General features: G+C 33.0%; 1 long non-coding RNA gene across 1 annotated transcript; it reads right to left on the reverse strand.

The window, feature by feature from the left end:
• Positions 1-6,760: 6,760 nt before the first annotated feature.
• LOC114267161 (uncharacterized) lies at positions 6,761-13,135 on the reverse strand. The gene is made up of 4 exons (XR_014330186.1): positions 12,375-13,135; positions 10,115-10,249; positions 7,927-8,008; positions 6,761-7,058 (listed from the first exon to the last, which is right to left on the reverse strand). It is a non-coding gene; the product is annotated as an uncharacterized LOC114267161 (long non-coding RNA).
• Positions 13,136-13,402: the final 267 nt, after the last annotated feature.

The raw sequence follows: 13,402 nt of genomic DNA on the forward strand, positions 1-13,402 counted from the left end.
TATTCTGAATAGTGAGTTAAACACTTTTGCTATCTTTGAGAGATAATTGACTTGATCGTCAGAGTGCCCCCGGGTGGATGAACCACCGCCAGAATTTCTTCTTTCTGTGACAGATCGTTCGAGCTTAATCTATTCTGCCAGTATTCTCCAGCTAAGTATCTGTTTGGCAGTGTGGTCAGAAATCGACTCACACAGTATGTATGGTTCCATGAGGAAATGTTATTTATCAATATGTATTTGTAATGAGAGATTTTTAGAAGATAGATGATTTAAGATTTTGAGAATGTGAGAGTTTTTTTTTTTTTTTTTTTGTGGAATAAGGTAGAGATTTTTTCCTCTAAAATGAGGGAGTGCTTTTTTTTCATAGAATAAGGGAGAAATTTTATCCTTAAAACGAGAAAATTTTCCCTAGAATGGAATAGGGAAGAGATTTTATCTCACTATAACAAAATGCACCTTTGGCAACTAAAAAAATTTAGTCGCCAAAAGTTATAGAATTGGCGACCAAAATTTTTTTTAGTCGACAAAAATACAATATTTAGCTACTAATTTTTTTTAGTCAGGGTATCTTGATTATTGGTGACTAAAACAAAATTTAGTCGCTAAACATACTAGAATTGGAGGCAAAAAAAATATTTTAGTCACCGTATATTGAGTTTTGGCTACTAAAACCATTTAGTCACCGAATGTAAAATAAAAAATTATTTTTTATCTTTGGCGAACAAAAGTTTGGTCACCAAAAACATATTTTTAGCGACAAAAAAAAATGTGTTAGTTGCCGTATATTGAGTTTTGGCTACCAAAACTATTTAGTAGCCGAATGTAAAATAAAAAATTATTTTTTATCTTTTTGGTCGCCAAAAACATATTTTCAGTGAGAAAAAAATATTTTAGTCGTCATATATTGAGTTTTGGCTACCAAAACTATTTAGTTGCCAAATGTAAAATAAAAAATTATTTTTTATCTTTTTGGTCGCCAAAAACATTTTTTCAGCGACAAAATATATTTTAAAATTAAAATATTTAGAGGGAGACATTTCAAACTTATGAGGGATTTATAAAATTAATTAGCGACCAAAAATATTTAGTCACTAATGGTGTAATATATATATATATATATATATATATATATATTTGGTTAACACCCGCCACTGTTCTCTATTTATTCTCCTCCACCACACCAAACCTCACCCCACTTCACATGACCACAAACCACTGCCTCATATCACAATGGCCACCGCCACCGCCACCGCCGTGGATCACCACCGCCATTGCCGCAGATCACAGGTTCTCTCTCTCTCTCTCTCTTCTTTGGTCTTCCACAAATGGAGATCGAAGTCGCAGGCTGTGCAAGGATCGAAGAGGTACTGCTCTAAAAACCCCAAAACTTTTCCCCCTTGCTCCGAATCTATGGTTTCTCCCTCTCCCTTTCTCTCCATCTGTGATTTCTCTATCCGTTCTCTTGCTCTTTATCATCTCTCACTCTCGTCTCTTGCTTTCGAAGGCTTCTTAAAGATCTCTATCTTTTCTAGTAGCTTATTTGTTCGAAAGAGTTCTCATTGAAGAGGTATGGCTTGAAATCCCTAAAACCCTATCCACTCTTTTGTGCTTCATTTTGTTTCCTCTTAATTAGTTATTTCTTTCATATATTTTGCCCTGTGTATTGGGTTCCTTTTGGTAAATTTGAATGTAATATTTGATTTTTATTAGTATGAATTTCTGATTTTGGAGACCATTATATAAATTTCCTCTGAGTTGTTGTTTATGTGGTCTTCTCTTTTTAGTATTTTCTATGCACATACCTACAAGCATTTTTATTCATTTATTTTGCTGTGAAAAGATTGCAAAATTCATTTGGGTCAAACTTTTTTACCTTAAAAAAACGGTCAAATAGATGGCTTTTAATGTTCTTGATTTCAAATGAGGTTTGGGATTTGAATTTTCTTGATTTCAAATGAGCTTGATTATAAATTAATGTTGCTCTTTGAGTTGCAATAACAAATGAGTGGTGTTAGATATGTTAGAAATAGTAGTATAGAAGTGCTTCAATTAATCAATACAAATGAATATATAGTACACCTTGTTGGGTCAGCGGGTCTAGATCTACAGCGTCGGGACATCAACAATCTTCTGCTTGGATGGTGATCTCTCTCTCTCTCTCTCTCTCTCTATATATATATATATATATATATATGTATGTATAACATATGTATATACATATTGTATGCACAATTGCATATACACATGTGCATATTAATTCTCTGTTTTTTCATAATTAGAATTGAATTTGGATGTAGTATAATAGAATGCAGATTACTTGGTTAAGATTGATTGAGTGGTTGTTATTGATTTAAATTATGTTAATAAGGTAGACAAGAATGGTAAAGTCATATAGGTTATTGATTGTGAATAGAAAGAATAGGATGATTTGTTGTTTTTTCTTTCCTAAGATTTATTAGAGATAAAATAGGAGAAAGAAAAAGAAATTCTGGAAGTTTAATGGGGAAAAAGAAATTTTGTTACCTCAACAGGAGAGTTTGGAAGTGGTAAACAACCACACTTTGGTGATAATTTTATCATGTTCACAATTTTACATAATGTGCATTGAAGTACCAAATTTTCTTTGTAATCTTGTTTATTGGTGCGCATCATAAACAGAATGCATTATTTTGTAGTTGTTTTACCATTCTATTGATGTTTAAGTGAAAGTATACTTTTGTTTAACAATTCATCTTGCCATTCTATTGATGTTAAGTGAAAGTATACTTTTGTTTAACAATTCACTAGCATTCCATGTTAAGTAAACTTCACTTTACTTGTTGTTTAGTTTGCACCCATGCCAGAGTAATTACATCTGTATTTTGCTAATATAACCAAAAAGCTTACTGAATACAAAATTTGACAAATTGACATCATTGAAAATGGAAAGTAAGAGATAAATACATACTAATATTATGTGTATCTTGTAAAAAATATGTAAGAATATTCATTCTATATAACATAACCACTGGATAAAAGGTATTCCAAATTATTAACAGGTGTGTTCTTCTTGACACTTATTGTTGTCACAATAATAGAACATTAAGAGTTGTTGTAGAAAACAAATAACATACTATGTTGGGTCTATAATATGTAAACTCACAATTTGAATATATAAAGCTTCTTCACCATAAAATTCTGCACATGTCCATCTTTGTGTAGCATGGAAAATGGTTTTCTTCTTGTATACATTGGTTCAAGTCTCTCGAGTTCAAATACTTCTGCTGTTGTGAATTAGTGGTATTAGTTGGTCATAAAATTAAATTATTATCTCACCTACACCTGTGATCTAGTTTAGTAAGCTTTGAAAACCCTCTCAAAGTTGAGGAGAACTAGTAGTTTTTATAAATCAATGTTGACCATCATGTGATTTCTCTCGCCTATAGATTTCAACAAATGCTTGGCCTTTTTGGTAGCCAGCTGCCTATTATTATCTTACAATGTTCAGAACTTCAAGATATACGGTAAACATCCCATTCAAAGACATGCATGGATAATTTGATTATGTCATTTATAATAAGATTTGGCAATATTGTCTTTTTGGCCAATTATCAACTATATTCTTAGGGGCCTGTCACAAAACTCCGAAATCAAGCCTGCCATTTTTTTGACTTGGCCCAAGATTTATATGTTAGTTTAGTCTTTGGCCAATTATGAACTATATAGTTTTTTGGTTGTTGCAAAGTAGATTGTGTAGTTTTTTGGTTGTTGAGAAGTACATTGTTTCAGAAAGGTTCTTATTGTGCATGTTAGTTTGGCAAAATTGTGAACCGAATGAAATTTTCATCATGTTTGAAGGGTTATTTGTTGAGAAGAGAAAATGCCTAGGATATGTTTCCTTCCATTCTGGGTGGATAGGATTGATGGTAGAGTGGGCTACATAACTCTATAAGTATCTCAATCTGTGGCCCTTGCATGATTTTTAAAAACAAAAAATTGGTTCCTTTTAATTATCAAAGTTATTAACATTTTTGCATGCAATGTTTTGACAGGTATGTTAACACTTTCAACAAAGGGGCTGGGAATTAAACAAACTTATTCCGGTCACCTTCAGTTCCATCCATCCACCAAACCTGCTAGTGGTGGTAATCCAAAATTTTTCGTTCCCACACCAATATCTTCTAGTGAACAGACATTTGATACTACAACAGATAGTACACAAGAAACTACATCAATTACTGAAAATTTCTCAAATCCCACTGCCAACAACTCATTCCAGTAGATGGATTGTATTCAGTTTTCTTTTTATAATTGTTATAATTTGAAATATCAATTTTATTGAATAAGTTCTAATGGTTAATTTTTTTTACAGATTGCTTTTGCGTGGGCTATTGTGGATATTTATTTTTGTGTACGAAGAGCATTTGTTCTGTATATGGAAGACATTTATTTTTCTACAACCCTCTATTTTGGAAATTCAATGTTTTTGTATGTAATATTTACTTTAGATGGATTATACTTGGTTGGTGTGGATTTATATGATATTTGGAATATGATATTATAAGTTAAAGTTTTTGGATAGTTGATAATGAAATAAGTATTATTGATATGGATTTAGATGATAATTGATAGATGTATTATTCTGTATATGTACAGGTTATAAGTTGCATTGATAATGAAATGCATATAATTTAGAAATTAATGAAAAATATTTAATTTATGCATTGTAAAAAAATTAATAAATAGAGTTTTTGGCAACTAAACATTTAGTAGCCAAAAAATAAGAAGGGAACTTGTTAGCGACTAAATAGTTAGTAGCCAAAAAAAATGAAAATTTTTGGTGACTAAAAAATTAGTAGCCGAAAAGGAGCACTATAATTTTAGCGACTAAAAAGTTGGTAGCGAAAAAGGATTGCGACGTTTTTAGTGACTAAATATTTTTGTCGCTAAAACGAAAAAGCACATTTATTGAAAATTTTGGGCGACTAAATTTTTAGTCACCAATTGCCGACTTTTGGTGACTAAAAAAAATTGGTTGCCAATGCCTTTCCTTTTGGCTACTAATTTTTTAGTCGCCAATTTAGGACTTTCGGCGACTAATTATTCTTTAGTCACCAATAACTTCCTCGACAATCTTCCCACGACCAAGCCAGCGACCAAACTATTTAGTTGGGAAATCTTTTTGGCAACTAAAATTTGACTTTTGGTGACTAAAAATTTAGTCGCCAAAAGTGCAATTTCTGGTAGTGTCTATGTAATAAGGAATTTTTATTATTTTTTCATAATAACCAAACAAAAAAGATTATTATCATTTATTATTTTTTAATTGTGTACCAATTTTAAAATAGAAATAACCAGATAAAGTTAAAATGGTGATTTGATCATGTTACATCAAATAAGACCTAATAGAATAAAAAAAATATTTGGATTAGATAGAATATAAGTCTTAAGAATAAGATTTACTAAAAAACACTCACTTATATTTTTCATAATAACCAAACAAAAAATATAATGGAATTTTTTTAATTTCTCATATCAAATCATTCAACCAAACATAACTTTAATTTCTCCATGGAGAAGTAGGGGTGATCATGGATCCGTCCAACTCACTCAACCAAGCCGATTCAATCCAACCTGATTAATTTTTGGTGGATGCATGTCTTTTGGCAGACGAATACAAATGAAATATTTCAAAATCTGCTAATACAATTTGAATGACGAATCAACCATCTGCACTCTGCTACTACAAGAATTCGCACTTTTGCCAACTAAAAATTTAGTCGATAAAAGTCCATTTTTAGTCGGCAAAAGTTATCCGCAACTAATTTTTTTGGTCGCCACTTTGGTCGCCAATTGAGGGTCACGTAAAGTAATTAGTTTTAGTCGCGAAAAAGTTATATTTGCCGACTAAAATTTTAGTCGCTAAATATACAATTACTGCGACTAATCCATTTAGTAGCTAAAACACTTTAGTCGCGAAAAGTCATATTTTCCCGACCAAACATGTTAGTTGCCAATTCGCACATTCAACAACCAAATAGTTTGGTCGGCAATTGTGGCCCATTTCCACGACCAACAAATTTGATCAGCAAAAGTCCATTTTTAGTCGGCAAAAGTTATTTGCGACCAATTTTTTTGGTCACCACTTTGGTCGCCAATTAAGGGTCGGCAAAAGTAATTAGCGACCAAAACTTTTGTTTGTCGGGAAAAAGTTGGATTTGCTGACTAAATTTTTGGTCGCTAAATATATCATTACTGTGACTAATCTATTTAGTCGCTAAAACACTTTAGTCGCGAAAAGTGACATTTTCCCGACCAAACATGTTAGTCACCAAACATGTTAGTCACCAATTGTCACATTTCACGACCAAACATGTTAGTCGCCAATTGTCACATTCCATGACCAAACATGTTAGTCGCTAAAAGTCACAATCCACGACCAATAGATTAGTCGCCAAAAAGTCACATTCCACGACCAAACATGTTAGTCGCCAAAAGTAATGTTTTCACGACTAAAATTTTAGTCGGCAATAGACCTATTCGCAACCAAACTCTTTGGTTGCCAAAATTAACAATTTTACCGACTAATTATTTAGTTGCCAAATGTACCACTTTGCCTACCAACATTTTGGTCAGCAAAACCACAATTTGGTCGCCAACATCCAACAAAATAAACTTGTAATTGAAGACAAATATTTCATCCAATCCATTCAATCTAATCTGTAATTAAAAAGAATCATTCATACCAACAAAGTATCTAAATCATGAACATTCAACGAAATACATAAATCATCAAATCTTTAACCTGTTTAATAAAAATCAGCAACTATTATAAGTTTTCATCCACAAGTAATTCCAAAGTACATATTCTTTCAATTTAAACTTTTATCCATGCACATCTATCAAAAAATACAACTAGTCTATCCAAATATTTCCATATACACCCATCAAAAAATATAACTACTAGTCTATCGAAATATATTCCATACACATCTATCCAAAAATATATAATACTTCCAAAAATGCTTATAGCGCCAATTAGTCTTGTACAATTTAACTTTGTGCACGAGTTCATCCATCTGCACCAAAGAAAAAAGAAAAAGAATGTCAAGAATTGAGCAATCATTAAACCTTGTTTGTCTAAAATGTGGTAAAACACTTAAAATTTTACTTTCAAACTGGAGGGATGGAGCACCTCCCCAAAAGACCACATAGATGGGATTTAAGAATTAGTCACTACAAAACTAAATCTTTTTTTGGATGCTTCTAGTAGATTGTCCAATACTATATGATTATTCAGAACATGCAAACATGTTCCTTGCCATACCACACTATTACTTGACATCAAACCAACCATCATGTTTACATTATGTAAGAATCTCAAATTTGCAAGAAGAAAATTCTATCGTTACTGAATACAAAAAAGGCATTCCCCTGTCATGTCATGCAAGTTAATTTTGTGATAAAGAAAAAAAACATCTGAGAATGAGACCTCTAACTTCTTGAGAAGTCTACCCACCACTACTAAGGCCATAAATCTTTCTGTTACACAATATGCATTGCATTAACTAGACATATGATAGTTTGACCCACCATTTAAATAAGCTTAGACTTCTTTTATTTCTGACAAAAGGATGGATGTTGGCATTAACCAATCAGCAACACTTACAAGGAAAGGGCCACTAATTTTCTCACTTAAGTGCCCCCAAGTTGACACTAATTTTGTAACACTAAGTTGACATTCAAATAGGGTGGTGACTCCATATGAAGAAAGTTCCCTCTCAGCGTCCTAATTTTTTGTGATTAGATTACTATAAAAGATACTATTGCTCTATACATTATGCAAAAAGAAGACTAATGAAATAACTGCCCACAATTAAAAATAGAACATGGCCTCCCATTGAATAAGGTATATAATTTAAGTAAAACTTGTAAAGCTGAACTTACCTAAATAATGGACAAAGCAATTTTGTACAGCATGACATTAGTGCTATTTTCACGAGCAATTTGCACTTGCTCGCCAAGGATCCTAAACAAAACAACAGCAGCAAGTGTAAAATAATATAATATACTTGTTTTTAAATTATAATTGTTTTTTTAAATAATAAATATATTAATCTTGTACTAATCATGGTGATAATATACTTGTTTTTTCTTGACATTCTTAGAAGTTGCACCAAACAGTGCCGCTAACTCCTTTTCATGTAATAATCATGGTGATAATTCCCATGAAATGCAGAGCATCCTAAGGTAATCTCAATGTTCTTGAACATGGGAACAAAATTACACACAACCGGCCTTGAGGATAATGATGTCATACATTCCAGCTCAATTTGAAAGAAGGCGTGATTCGGCGAGGATACTATCATAGCCAACGTTGATACTGGTTGCCACTCTCTCCCCACTCTTAATTTGAATTTCAATATGATCAAAAATCTTACTATCAAATTTGAGTTCATTTTTCCAAGTCAACTTAGATCCTAGATATGTTTTAGTGCATAATAATAGTTTAAATTTTCTAATTTTTTCTTCAATTTTCTTGCTTAGAAATTGTTGTAGATCTGCATTACTCTTCCTATAGTTGTTTAATAACTGGAAAGTTGACTTTCATGTAAGCTTTATGCTCATCCTAGATAACATATAGTGTTAATGAACTCTGGTGAATTAACTATGCTCTGGTATTGAATTTTCATATTTCCCAATCTCATTGATGTTTCATATATATGACAAAGCGTCATTTAATACAACTTGTCCTGTCACCAAGCCATGTTTGACCATCAGCAAAAGCTATTCTATGAATTCAAAAAGGCACATACATGCATGCATTAGAGAGGTTTTGTTAGGTCTTAATAGACCCATCTTGGAGCTCATCTTGGTGATCCAAATTATTCATCTTATGGGGCCTATTGAGCAAAGTATTTATGCAAAAAATCACGATGATCATATATTGGTAGCCATATGATTGAATCACATTTGTCTTTGAAAAAATGAATGGTATATTTTCAAAATCACACCTACGACCCATTTTTGGTAAGGCAAATATGATCAGATCATGTCTTAAATGATATTTTGACATTTGTGATCAGATCGGTAAGGCACCATTTTTAATTTTCTATTGCTATGATCTTTGAGTTTCTGTGCACTCACCCTTCATTGATGTGATCAAGCCAGTTGTGTGGCCTGAATCAACGAGTTTTAGTGATGAAGAAATGGGACCAATTCCTTCAAAGTGGAAAGGAATCTGTCAAAATGATGCAGATCCAGGTTAGACACCCCGTTCCCCCCATCTCTCTATACACAATATCTCTTGTTAATACACTCTTTGAAGGTGATGTTCATTGAGATAATTCAAGGATTTTATGAAAGAATTTAGTGTTCTTTATTTCTTGTTTATACCAGACATTGTCCAATTATTATATGAAAGAATGAGAACTTCTTCAGTTAAATGACTCTCATGAGATTGATTTGGTAGCTATGCTTAGGCCAAAGTAACTTCAGTACTGTCATTGTTTGAATCATCTGATATAGGACCACCAAGCTGTTGCCTTAACAACTAAATTGCATAAGAAAAATAATTGACAAATAGAATTTTTATACATAAATCATCATAAATTGCATACAAAAGAATTCTCTCTGTCATTTAATTTTAATTTGTTTCCACCTTAGAGGGTTGGAATAGCCTATTGTGACCTGCTTGTCAAGGGTTCGAAGCACATAAATAATATTTTCACAGCAAGGGTAAGGTTGTGTACTTTTGACCTTCCCATACCTTGCATTGACATGACAAGAGTCTTTTGCATGGGACATGACCTATTTTTTAGTTAGTTCCATTCTTGGTTACCTAATCTCAATGAATTTATCAGCTATCTGATAATCATATTCAAAAGGTCAAGAGTAAAAAAGCTTCAGATCAAATGGGCTCATCAACCCTGTGCTTAGCATACTTCTAATGTCTTAGAAAGTGCTTTCATGGCCAAAACAGAAAAAAAAACAATTGAGGTGTTAAGCCCATAGTGATGGTTACTATTAATTGTTCCATCAAAGAAATAGATGGAAATGCAATCAATTAATTGTTACTATTTTACTAGTAGTCTAGTACAACAACTATGACAATACCAATAGTGATGATCATTACCTCTCAATGAGATCAGCTGGAACTATTGAGGTGTTAAGCCCACCCATGCATTTCTTCCTAGGAAACCTCCAAGCAATCTTGTCCTTGAATTTTTCTCTGCTTGATGATTCCAGATACAGGACACTTGACAGGCATCTGTACTAAAAAAATAGTTGTCAGTCGGTGCCAAGTATTGAAATAACAAAATCATGGTTAGTAGAGTAACATGATAGAACCCCAAATGAATTATTTGCCGATATTTTGATACCATGGAGTACAAAGATGAAAGTATACAAGTACATAAAATCAAAATTTACCAATTATTCATATTACACATGCCGGGCACTTTATGAAGCCATTTAGTTATGAACTCAATTTATCCAAGCATGAAAAGACATCCTTGGGTTTTTTTGTAATAATGATGTTGATGGCTCTAATTTTGCCCCTAATTGTTTATGGGGTTGAATGCTGCTCCATGGATTACACAAGTGCCATTAGAGCAAACTCACTCCAGGACGTAGTTGGTACATATTGTAATGATTTTGATGGCCAAGAAAGGATCTATCGTGTATTCTATCAAAATCGCCAAACATCAGAAAGTTTATCAATTGCTCCATAGATGGATGGTACAACTAGCTTTCATAGTGAGAGGAACGTTGTACTGGCTCCATTAAATATATATATACTTTTGTCTCAAATCCTATTGAGAAAGAAAATAATAAAATAAATTCCAATTTCCTAAAATGTCCAAGCAAGCCTAGTAATATTGACTCCCAAATATAGCAGCAATAGAAGTTCGCCTTCTGGGAGTGAGTCAATTGATTATTTCAGAAGAGATTGAAGTTCAATACGCCATACAATTGAGTAAAATTGTAGGATAAAAAAAGAAAAAACTATCAAACAGTAACTTGTCCAATGGAAGCCTAAGTCCTAGTTTTGATGAAGTAAAACGCAAATTAGCAAACCGCCGTAGGTCTCTTTCAGCAATCTTAGGTAGGATATACTCATCTGAAACACAAATACCAAACAAGATAAATATGAAAATAGACAGATCAAGCCTCCCTCTTAATTGCATGAGGAGCAACTCTTTTTTTTCCTTTGTGATTCTCACTAATTAAAAAATATAATACTTCCTCTCCGCAATTTCAGGTTTTTGAATAATAGTAGTCGAACGCTATTTGACCATTTCAAAATTCTGAATTTTGAACATTAGAGAAAAAAAAATCCCAATTTCAACCACAAAATGATAAATAAAATTCTCTTGGTACCCTAGCCATTCCTTCTCATCTTGATCAACAGAAAAATGTGAAAACAATAGTTATGATCAGCTAACAGTGTTACTAAAACTCCGAAAGAAAGGTTCCAATACTGGTTGCCCATGCTGTAACAAAAATCTATAAGCTGAGGAACAACCCAATAAGGTGCTAATTGATATTGTCTTGTAAATGGACCAGTGAACCAACTAGATGATAGAAGTACAAATACCTAACTCGAAAAAGCTCATGAATCTAAATGATGTGAGCATGTGCATGCTTGCAAGTTACTCTAGAATACATAATTAAGATTGTGAATTACAAAACCTATTTTCTCAGGAGGCCAATCAAAAAACTAAGCACATATCTGTTGAGTATTGGTGCGTTGAAACGGATGCAGTACAAGAACCCTACAAGATTTAGGTAGTTACTGTTAGAATGTTTCATTACTTTCTTCTCTCTTTTTTTTTTCTTTTTCTTTTTCTTTTTTTTTCCTTTTTTTACTTGGGAAAGTTCACAGCCCTGTTTCCAAAACAGAAATAGATGGAACAAAGCAAGCAATGTTAAGTTGTTTATAAGACAAGTGCTTAGCTTAATTGTTGACTCTGATTATTAGGAAACTAACACCATTTGGGAAAATTAAGGTTAACATGCTATAAAAGTGATAATTTTGATTACAGGTATTCAGGAGGTGAGCATTTTTATCTATAGGAGTCAGCATCTCTGTTGTATTCACATAAGATGAACTCATTTCCACAATCCACATCACACAATACCTGTCCTTGCCACTTTGAAAGAAACTTTCCCAATTATATGAGAGAGAGAAGATATCATTTTCAGAAATTAGCAGTAAAAAATCAATTTTTGACAAATCTAAGATCCACAAATCTTGTTAATGGAATGCAATCTAAGATACAGAAGGAAGGCAAATTGAAAAGTAACCGTCGTGTTTACACACACAAATCGCAAGAAAACAAAAAAAATCGAATCGAAGTAAAAAACAAAGAAATGACATAAGAAATAAGGACCTGAAGAGGTTGATCGACTTGGGAAAGGAGATGAGAGGAGTGGTCAAGCAAGAGGCTAAGGAGAGCATAGAGAGCAGTCTCTATGTGCTTCGGAGGAATTCTTCTCATCAATCTCATCGCTGCTTCCATTTTCTTCCAACCAACCAAATCACCCTCCTCAAATCACCCACACCCACACACACACAAACAGTTTTAGAGAATTTGAGAGAGAGAGAGAGAGAGAGAGAGGCGAGTTGTTTAATCTGTGTTTCCCTCACGGGAACCGTATATAAGTGCCTTTTTTAAGTATGTTATGGAAATTTAGAGCCCTCATGGCAACAGAATCTAACCTCACGTAGGATAGCAAAGAACTTCCATAATTGTACTGTCAAATACTATAACTTCCATAATTGCTCTCATCAGCAAGTAGTTGTACATAAGATAGCAAAGAACCCAAAGCCCCAAGTGCAAATTCAAACCCAGAAACATCCCTTAAGTGGTTCGGAGGCTCTCTCATTTACATACCATCTGTTCCCACAACTTCTTCATACAGTTTAAAATCCAAGTTCCATTTGAAGATAAAGGTAACAGTGTCAACAGTTAATAGATGCTAGCATACAGTCAAATTCCAAATTATTTAGACTCATATTGTCAAAATCTAGATTATTGAACTCTATAGTGGCTGAATGTTACACAGTTACAATAAGCAAAACTAAGGGCTCTAAATGTTAGCATCAGCTTTGTTACACAGTTTCAGAGCAAACCCAACTTCATACAAATACAAGGCAATAAAATCAAAATGTTTTATCTCAGATCATGTTTTTTATACCACATTTAAAATAAATACTTGGTGCTTTCAATTGTTTAGGAAAGGAAGGTTTGAGGAGGGGTTTCAAGAATGGATTTCGCAAATATTGAGGTAAAGACAGGAAAAGTGAAGGAAACCATTTGCCCACTACATGAATGGCGGTGGCTGGGTTGATTTAGGGGTAGGTTTGCGTGAAGAAGGTATGTGGATGAAAGAAGAAAAAAACCCTAGAGGCCGAAAT

Source organism: Camellia sinensis, chromosome 5 (genome assembly GCF_055761805.1).
Source record: "Camellia sinensis isolate YWXY chromosome 5, ASM5576180v1, whole genome shotgun sequence".
Taxonomy (NCBI): Eukaryota; Viridiplantae; Streptophyta; class Magnoliopsida; order Ericales; family Theaceae; genus Camellia; species Camellia sinensis.